The following is a 9,482-nucleotide window of genomic DNA, read 5'->3' as shown; positions in this document are numbered from 1 at the left end:
CTAAACCACCTCTGGGCTGCTCCTCCGAATGTAGTGAGGAGCATTTGGCACTTGACACCGTCAGTAAATTATTGGAGGAGAGCCACATGCTCAAACTTGAGAAGATGATCCTCAGGAACAGTTGTCCCCGAGTATTCCCCGACATTTAAATTCTAGTAATGCTTTAGCAAAGGATCATCCAACACCCGCTGGGAAAATGGAGTCACAATCCTTTCAGGAGAACTATCGCTAGATACGATCTTCCCTTTTCGTTTATCCCTTGCAGGTGTTTCTTCAGAAGATTCCTGAAGAACTACCTTTCATCCTCCTTGATCAAGAGGTGTTTGAAAATATGCTCGAGGATGTCGAGTTGGAGAGAGAGATAGGGGTAAGTGAACAGGATCCTCCTCCTCACCTCTTCTCTCCCTTTGATAAGCGATTGTTGGTATCACCGGATTCAGGGCTACAAGCACTGTACCACCAATATTAACTTCTTCTTCTTGTTGTTGCAATAACTTTTGTACTCTGGCATTAATAAGATACTCCAGATCTTCTTGGGTTATAGTTATAGTGTTAAGTTTCTTGGCTTCTTCCATCTCATAATTTCAGATTTAGGTGAAGATTCCCACAGATGACACCAAATTTGATCCTGTCTGAAATCTGCGAGGTGGCGCGTTGGTTCCAGTGAACAGTGGCTTCTAATGCAGATGAACTCTTGGAGATCTAGAAGAGTTCTTCAACAATCCTACGGACAATGAGATGAGCCAACAAAGCGTTAGTGACCTAAGACCAGGGTGGGGATCCCTGGCTAGGCCCTCCGACGCTCAAGTCAGTTCCTCTCTCGAAGGTGGAAGAAGAAGAAGTGCAGTAACTAAAGTACTTAAGAACAGAGTTTTGAATGTTAGAACTTGCTGACCTTGCCAACGGAGAGGATCCCTCTTTTTATACTATTTCATATAACCTCCATAGTCATGAGATGGTCCCTGGTTTGTTAGAGTTTGTTAGAAGATGAAGTTATCCTTTAGGCTTTGTGTAATAATCCTTTAAGGAATCTTTTTTGTACCCCAGATGTACCTCTTTTGTCGTTGGTGACTTACATTCCTGATGAAGTATGCATATAAACACGTCACTATACCCGAAGAAGCTTTTGAAGGATATTTCCCGCCAATCTTGCCATGCTGTTATACTTATATACTTCTGTTAAGCATGTCTCGATCGGTTATTCAAGCCGGTTGTATATATATTAAGAATACCTTTTATTAAGCATGTCCCAACTGGTCATTCAAGTTTGTCGCATATATAATAAGAATACCTTCTGTTAAGCATGTTATGACTGGTCATTCAAGCTGGTCGCATATATAATGAGAATACATTCTGTTAAACATATTCTGGTCGGTCATTCAAGCCGGTCGCATATATAATGAGAATAACTTCTGTTAAACATATTATGGCTGGTCACATATATAATACAAATACCCTTTGTTAAGCATGTTTTGACCGAGAATGTAATATAAGCTTTATAAGGCTGAGCACCTTTACGCTAGGTCAAGCTTTATCCGACCGGACGTATATAAGCATATTGGTACTTGCTCGGTCTTCACTCGAATGGTAATATACTGAAAGCTTTACAAGACTAAATACCTTTATGCTCAATCGGGCTTTTCTCGGCCGAGCGCATGTAAGCACATTGGTGCTTGCTCAGCCTTTACTTGGCCGATAATATATTGAAATCTTTACAAGGCTAAATACCTTTATGCTCGGCCAGGCTTTGCCCGACCGAGCGCATGTAAGCACATTGATGTTTGCTCGGCCTTTACTCGGTCGGTAATATACTAAAAGTTGTATAAGGCTAAATGCCTTTATGCTCGGTCAGACTTTTCCTAGTCGAGCGCATTAAGCACATTGATGCTCACTCGGCCTTTATTCGGCTGGTAATATACTGAAAGTTTTACAAAGTTAAATACCTTTATGCTCGATCAAACTTTTCTCGACCGAGCGCATGTAAGAGCATTGGTGCTTGCTCAGCCTTTACTCGGCCAGTAATATATTAAAAGTTGCATAAGGCTAAATGCCTTTATGCTCGGTCAAGCGTAGCCTAGCCGAGCGGCCACGGAAAACCCTCTGTTTGGTTGGTCATTATCCTATTAATCATATATTCACTCAGCTAGGGACCTCTCCTTCCTCTCTCAACCATGACTTCTACATTATCCACTAGGCCAGTCTATCATAACTCATATCATTGACATTGACAATCATACTTGGCAGAATCAACATAAGCTGGGATTAGCTTTTGGCATTTTAATTTTGGATTGAATTCAGCTTCATAAACAATAGTCATTCCAGGAGGAGGATTTTTGTAGAAGGCTTTAAGTATTTCATAGATCCCCATAAAAGTCTGTAATGTGGAATGTTCAGCTAAACTTCTGATATAAGAAGTAACATCTTCTGGTATGTATTGGGAAAGCTCAATAAGTTAGATTCAGAGGCCCTTTGTTTAGCTGTAGTAGTAGCTCGTTCTTTGGGCTTGGCCAAAGTTAAATAGTTGGGCCGATGAGGTTGGCCTGAAGAGGATAAAAGTAAATCTGGAGTAGGTTCAGTAGTAAGTATTTGAGTATAAGTCTCTTTGTGTGGAGTAGGAGCTGATGAACCAGTCGCGAGTAAAGTACTTATGAAAAAATTTAGACCAAGATGGGCCCTGGCAACATTAAAGGCATCATTAAGTGAGTAAAAACCTTTGAAATAAGGATGTTCACAACCTTGGATGGCTACATTTGTTTCTTCCCAAGTAGAGTATAGCCCCAGCTTGTGTTCTAAAAAAGACAATATAACATGAGAATTTTTTACCTACTGGTTTTTATAGTGTTGTGAGAAAATAATTAGATAAAGCATTGATGATAACAATTTTGTAATCAGAACTCTCTACAATGGTAGGGATATTCTAAATATTATCAAGTATGCAGTTTTGTATATGATCCAATTTTTCCTGGTGGAGAAATGAATTTAGTCTTTATACCGTGTGTATTGTTATAAGTTTTGATTGCCAAACCTTATGGTTTTATTGGCAAAAGTATGTACTTTTTTGGGTCTATCCATATTCTTGTCAGAGTAGAGAAATTAGTGTAATAAGTAGGATAAAGTATCGACTAATAAATTATTAATTCATTTTATATGTTCCCACTGAATTTGTAACCCTTTATTAATAATAGTATTTATAAATTTGAGCCATCATTTACGTTGCCTAAATCTAAACGAACAAAAATACATGAATTTCCAAACATGGAGAGAAATGTCTACCCCTAAACATTTATCAACTATATCTGTTCTCGATCATACTCCATTAGACATAGCATACATCAAACCAAGCTTAATTAAAACTTCCTATTCCTGGTCATATTAGAATTCCTGTCTAACTTTAGTAACCACAACGAAATACCAACGTTACCAAAACAAAGGACATTCCATTACACACATAATTATTCACACATCCTTATTAAATAATACCTTATTCAGAACATTAGATTACAATATCTGTTCACAAAATACTAGTAAAACCGGAATGCGATGCATCTTCAGTTAGAACCCAAATCTATCCGAAACTTAAAACTATCTTGAAGAACCAACACAGCATAGAAATCAGCAGTCAACTTACTTAATTCTGTCCAAAAATTCAAGCCGATCAAAGAACACCAAAACTCTTCAAATTCAACCCAACAACACCATCATGGTTTCAAAGAGAAAACAAAAAAATCGAATCACAACTCCAAATCCATTCAATGAGACATAAACAGAACCAAACAAGATCCGGAATAGTTAAAAGATCAAAACCTTATAGCCTAAAAATCATGCGTCTGTAACAAGATCTTACCTAAAGATTCCTCGAGCTTAACTTACCACAGAAAGAGCACCTTAAAACCGGGGAAAACAAGTAACGTTAACAAGAACCACAGTGGAAAACCCTAAAGAAAGCGCAATCCTAATCTATCAAGGAATAATCACTTGCCCAAAAATTTCTATCAAAGATTAACTTACAATGAGAAGATCACCTCAAAACCGAAGGAAAATAGACCACACAAACAGAATTCATCTTTGAAAACCCTAGAAAAGTTTATCTTTACATCTACAGTGGAATAACACTTGCCTATCCCGAGCTCCTTCGCTGGAATCGCTCGCACGCCTTGCCCCTCTTGAGCTCCTTCGCCAGAATCGCGCGCACGCCCTTGCCTCTCCCGAGCTCCCTCGCTGGAATGACCATCGCCCAGAACCATCGCGACTTGCAACCTCCAATGTTCGTAAAAATTGCGCTCTCCCTCTCCTTTCCAGCGTTCCATCGCCTATAAAGCCTTCTTTCCTCTTCTTATTTGGGCCCCAAACCATTGGTCAACCTATCACAGTCTTTGGTCCATAGAGTTAGTTATTAACCTTACATAACCTTCTTTAATAAATTCTTAATAAAAAAATACTCTAATATTTTCTTGGTAACAGTAATTTTATTAAAATTTCTAGCCCAAATTATTGTAAACAGTGGGGTCTTACACTATAGGTGTGGAAAAGAAAAGAGCATAATCTTTTGTAAGAAGAAAAGCCCTGTCTGAGGTTAGTAAAAAATTAAGTCTTAAGATTATGTGAATATTAGAATGGAGCAATGGTTTAACCCAAAGGTTAGAGAGTGATAGGGGTGCTATATTTCCCACAATTATCATAAATCCGGAGATGAATATTGGTAACAAATTGTGTGCAAGATAATTGTTGACCATCAAATTGAGTATTGAGTAGTGGTTGTGACGTAGTTTTTATATGAAATTTTGGTAGGATTGAAAGAAGAGTAATTGTTGGTACAAGTTGCACTAATAATTAAACTCAAATTTTGATATATGACAAATGTTAAAGTTAGATTATGTTGTGATCTAATCCTTTTAACAAATGTGTAGGATATGAACTTGATGGATCTAGAGGACAAAAACATCAGGCTGAAGTTTAGCTAGGTTGATGGCTGGCATGAACTCTAGATTAGTTGAGATTTAGCAGGAGGAAGACTAGTTGGGTTGACAACTGTTGAAGTCCAGATTGGTTAAGATCTGGCAAGAAGTCCTGGTGGGTCAAGGGACCTGACATCAAGGAAGTCTGCGATTGGTAAGTAGTGGTAAGCAACTGAAGGAGAGATCTAGCGAAGACAAGTTCCCAGTTGGTAGAACAATAGGCATCGGTTCGATCTAAAGTTTCAGCAAAACTCAAAGTCAGAACTGGACAGTCCAGAGACTGTCAAATATTTAATTACTACTTTCTTTCCATATTATTACTTGTTGCGCTAACCTTGTGAGACAAGAAAATCATGTGGCTAAAAAAGGGGCTTTAGGCGCCCGGACACAGTCCAAACCCCTGGAGGTTCAGACACCCAGAGGTGGTCTAGGCACCCGTGCAAGGAAGTAAAATAACAGACAACTAGATAAGGTGGTGCATGCTGATTGGCCAACTTATGTCACAGTCCGGGCGCTCGGATCGGTTTGGGCACTTGGAGAAGGATAAACTTTCAGAGATAGAGTTTCACCAAGGAGCCACCATGTCAGCACTCCAGGCATCCGGGGTTGGTCTAAGCACCTGGAGATGGCCTATAAAAAGAACTTTGACCAACAACTACAACATTATTCACTTCAATTTTTGTACTTGTGCGTTGCTCTGAGAAGACTCCGACGACACTGAAAGGCTGCTCTGACAACCAACAATCAATTATTCATCTACTTACTTTTTATTATTGGTAACATTTACTTTATAGTTCTTGTACTCAAATTCTACAAATCTTTGCAAACTAATAGTGATTGCCCAATGAAAGCACTCACTTAGTGCGACCCTTGGAGTAAAAGTCATCGAAGGCTTTGAACTAAGTAAAAATTACTTGTGTTAGTGCTTGATTCTTTTTTTTTCACTGCATATTCTCATGATTTTTGAAAAAGCTACGAATGTTATTCACCCCCTCTAGCATCTTTTAGATCCTATAGTAGCTTCATCAATAGTGGAGTTGGTAGCTCCATGTCTAAAAAGACATGTAATGTAAATTCATGACCATTTATATTTACAAGACATTTGACTTTAACATCTAAAGATTTTCTAGTGTTATAATGTCTTTAACATCTAAAGATTTTCTAGTGTTACAAATAACAGAGGGTTTAATAAAGACTAGATCTGTATCAAAGAGAGAGTTTGGGAGTTGAATTCCTTTTCCTTTGTCTATTGTTTGTGGCAGTGAAGCAAGGAGATTGTTTAGTTCATTTTCTAGTAGATTAATATGGGTTTCTAACACGGATACCCTAGTTTCTAGTAAAAGATTACGAGTATTTCCTCTGGCTGGAGGGCTTATTGGGATAGTGATTGAAAATAATTATTGAAGACAAAGATCACAAGCTTATTTTCTACAGAACTTACAAATGTCATGTTTATCTATAGCTGGATAATAACTATAGATAGAACAAGGGATGTTATCAATCCCTATTTTTAAAAGTCAATCATGCTAACAGTCACTCATATGTGTAGAACTGAGCTAGGTCAACATAAAATTTATATCTAGAAACTCTTTCCATTGAAAAGGGAGGTCCTCTAAATCTTGCGGGAGAGATTCCTTATAATCGAGAATGTCTAAATATTGATAAGGAGGAGTATTTAGAAACGAATTTATTAAACTATAATAAGTGGGTGGTAGTTCCTCGATATCCTCCACTGAAATTATGGAATAAATAGATGAAGTATCTAAAACATCTGATTGGATTTCAACCAAGTCAAGATTTGCACAAGTAACTAATTTTGCTTTCCTATTATATAGATTTTTCTTATTGGGACATGCCAAGGATAAGTGGCCAGGTTCATTGCAAGCAAAACATATAATAGTGTTAGCATAAGTTTTTTTAGGTTTAAATTTTCATACATGTTTGTCTTTGTTAAGATATGGTTTATTTTCTTTGCTTTTTCGAACATAATATGTTTTCTTTGGCTTAATACATTTTGTTTTTGGTATAGGTTGTTATCGAGATCTAATTGAAGGAGGTCTATATTTAGGCTGCGTTTAGTTATGGGTAATGTAATTAAGCTTGTAATGTAATGTAATATAATTAACATTACATTACTATGTTTGGTCAAAGAGTTATATACTATGCATGTAATCTTTAATTACAAAGGTAATTACATTTTATTTGGTGTTTATTATTTTTATAAGAAATGTAATTCATATTATTATAAAAGTGATAAAAATATCCTTATAACTTAATTACAAGTGGGTAGAGCCTATTTAGGAAATTCTTATAAATATATTTTGTTTGGAGTCAATATTGGTTGGTGACCATTAGCCTGTTCAGGAAATTACAAGTTTAATCTGTCCAAATTATTCCAAGATTGCTTATTTTCTAACCAAACAATGAGTTGTAGGCAGCTGAAGGAATGCATGACGAACCTCAAGAGGGTAAAAGACTACTCGTTGCAAAAGTAGGTCATCTGATTGGATTCGACATCGAACCTTAGGAGTCCGTTGGCTGTACCCACCATATCCGAGACAATGCTGAACCACCGGTCATTCCATGGTCCTGCATGTTGGAGCAATCTTACCTCAAGATGGTCCGAGGTGATAATGGGTTTTGGTGGTTTGGGCAAAGGGTTTAAGTTAGATTTATCCTTGTATTTGATATGTGTATGTGAGTGTGCAGGTTTGCAGTATACACATATGACTCAGCTTGATGACTTCATATTCGGTGAAGGACGGAGCATCCAAGGGATCATGGACAAGGCGCAAGGACAAGAGACGAGGGAAGCGACTTTGAGGCATACGCGAAGGATGACATTGGGACAAGCCGCGGGCTTGAATGCATTCGAGGGACGAGAGTCAAAAGAAGTAGGCTTAAAGGCAAGAGGTCAAGGCTGCAAGGAAGAGTCAAGTGAGTCATAAGGGTGAGGAAGGTTTGCGGGCTGAGAGACTGTACTTGGGGTACCAGTTGACTGATACTTTCAACAGTCTACTGGGAGTGAACAGAATGCAGAATTGCTTGGCCAGAGTGGAGCAGTCGACTGGTACTTTCTATGAGGTCCCATGAGCGTAATTAAGGAATTTAATTACAAAATTTTCTAAGGTCACATAAGCGCTAAATAAGGGACTAATTTATAAAAAATTTCTACGAATTTTAAGATTTTTTCGAGATTTAAAATGAACTTGAACGACACATTTTAAGGGGATAGAACTATTAACATTATTGGAAGTCTAGATAACACCCAGTTAAGCTGGGAGTTGATTGATTTAACTACCCTAAGATAGAGAAATAACCTAGGTAAAAAAAAAAAAACCAATTCCACTAAGCCCTAAATGACCGACTCCTCTTCATTGTGCTTTCCGAAATCGCAGCGCCTCTACTCCCTCTCTACCTCATGACCTCCAACCAATCTCTCCGCTGGGCTCTAAGATTCGGTCAGGCGCCACATCATGTGGGCGACTCTCTAGGGACAGCGCGACCAAACGTGGGATCTTACAACCATCTCATTGGTAGCGCTGACATTGTGCAAGGTCTTCCAGAGGCGGCACGAGGAAGGGAAAGGCAAATACTTCCTCTATGATGGTGTGAAGTCCATGAGGTAAGGGATAGGTGTATAGGAGGAGTTGATTGCTTATTTATGATGGGCAATTGTCTAAATGAAGTAGGATTTGATTTTTTCCTCGAGATGTTCTTGCTTTGGCTTGCAACATTTTTCTGGGTATCTGTGAGTTAGTGAGTGAACTTGATTTTGTTCGAGTTCTTCTTGAGGAATCGAGTTTTTGGACCCATATTCTTGATGGTTTTGTGGGATGAGGATGTTCTTATTCTACATGGGAAGTTTTAGTTTCCAATTTGTTCTTGCTCATATGAATAATGATGAACTCGATGGTTTGTGGATGCTTTGCATTTCTCTTAATTGTTCTGGTACCTTGCAGTGTTCCATCGAATTTTATCTGCAACATCATTGGATGTGGATTAAGTTTATGTGATTTGTTTTGTAAGGTGTGGATTTCTGACTTACATATTCTGTTTCTTCTTCTGGGCACAGTTAAGGTTTCAAAAATGATCCGAGTGATTTGTCATTGCCTCCATGGTTGCCTCGCTCTTTGTGATGATGCTGAGCTTTTTAAGTGCAGATTAGAGGATTTGGTGGATATTTTGTTGTGCTCTTATCTCTTGTGTAGTTTGGATTCGATGGATAAGAATGGTAGGTTGCGATTTCTCTTGCTATGAGTTTTGTTACTTCATGATGGTTTACTTCCGCATTCTTGGCAGGTTCGAAGGTAAGGAGTTGGTTTCGGTGTAAGCTTGGGTTCTATAGTTAGTAAGATAATTCCGATATCGATTTTTGGGGTTAGCTTAATCTAAAGGGATTGGGGATTGTTTTGATTTCAAATTTGTTTCAATGTTGTGATCATTCTTGCTGGGACAGATTAAGAAAAAGGGGATGGGTGTGTTTTAAGTAGTAGCTCCTTTATTTCTTTTAGATATGCATGATCA

This window comes from Zingiber officinale, chromosome 7A, assembly GCF_018446385.1.
Source record: "Zingiber officinale cultivar Zhangliang chromosome 7A, Zo_v1.1, whole genome shotgun sequence".
NCBI lineage: Eukaryota > Viridiplantae > Streptophyta > Magnoliopsida > Zingiberales > Zingiberaceae > Zingiber > Zingiber officinale.
This window is presented reverse-complemented; position numbering follows the sequence as displayed.